At 38.0% G+C, this 1113-nt stretch overlaps 1 protein-coding gene across 2 annotated transcripts in view; it reads right to left on the reverse strand.

The window, feature by feature from the left end:
• LOC107687296 (syntaxin-binding protein 3-like) overlaps positions 1 to 1113 on the reverse strand; it is a 32034-nt gene that overhangs the window by 29257 nt on the left and 1664 nt on the right. The window lies entirely within an intron of this gene.

Genomic DNA, 1113 nt, shown 5'->3' on the forward strand with positions numbered 1-1113 from the left:
AAACGTCAAGGATGGGAAAAAAAAAAAAAAAAAAAAAAACAGCTTAGAAATATTATATTATATGAGCATGTAATGTATGTATATGTGTGTGTGCATGTGGGTGTGTAAAATACTATTTTGTTATTGTATGTAGATCTTGACCTGTGGATGTGTCTCCTAATCTGATTATGTTATTAAAAAAAAAAGAAACATTTAAAATAATTTGAGCCATCTTACAGCCTTGGAAATTTGCTGAGGCCCCGCTAGAATCACTGCAATATAGATATGTGAAAGTAGTGCTGGGCGGTATACCGGTTCATACCGAATACCGGTGTTTATTTTTGTTATGATATGAATTTTTAAAATACCGCAATACCGGTGTATGTCGCTTAAACAACGTTCGGAACGCGACACTGTTTGAAAGGGGTCCCTTTTCACTGTTGCACTGTGGTGAGGGAACAGCTGTATGTGTTACTAAGTGTGAAAGTTCCGAAACTGAAGCTGTAGAACTAATAGAACGTGATGACACAGAAGAACTCATCCATAATATCCACATTGACCGCCACAAATATCCACCGCCCCCTGCCATCAGCTCCCGCGTCTCACACACACGAGCGCGACTTTAGCACTAGATTTAGCAACTTTCAGACCCTTTTAGCGGCTTTTTTCCATAGAATATACATACTCACAAACCTAGCAACTTTTTTGGATAAACCATAGCTATGGTTCATAGGGGGGGGCAATAAAAATATATATGTAAGCATCAAAAAAATGCCCTACCGTATTGCAACGCATCAAAGCAGTCAATCCAACACAGTCAAGAATAACTTTGCCACCGTTTAGTAAACTGTGAACTAGCTTTGGCTCTTTCTGCTGACTTGAATGGTGATGCTTCCCATTTGTCAGTTGATGGCCTTTCATTTTTAACCAGAAATATGCATGCTGCTTTTCTGATGTTCACTGAAGTTTTCCGTGTCTTTTTCCCATGTCACTTGAAATGTTTTCGTTTTGAATCGTTGTTACATGTGAGGAAAAAATAAACGATCAGTTGTGGGACTATATTCTGTCATAAATCACATACCATTCATTGCTGAACTTTCTACCGTCCGTTACTGGAAATGAAATTAAATTACT

This window comes from Sinocyclocheilus anshuiensis, unplaced genomic scaffold (assembly GCF_001515605.1).
Source record: "Sinocyclocheilus anshuiensis isolate Anshui unplaced genomic scaffold, SAMN03320099.WGS_v1.1 scaffold1857, whole genome shotgun sequence".
NCBI classification, from domain to species: Eukaryota; Metazoa; Chordata; class Actinopteri; order Cypriniformes; family Cyprinidae; genus Sinocyclocheilus; species Sinocyclocheilus anshuiensis.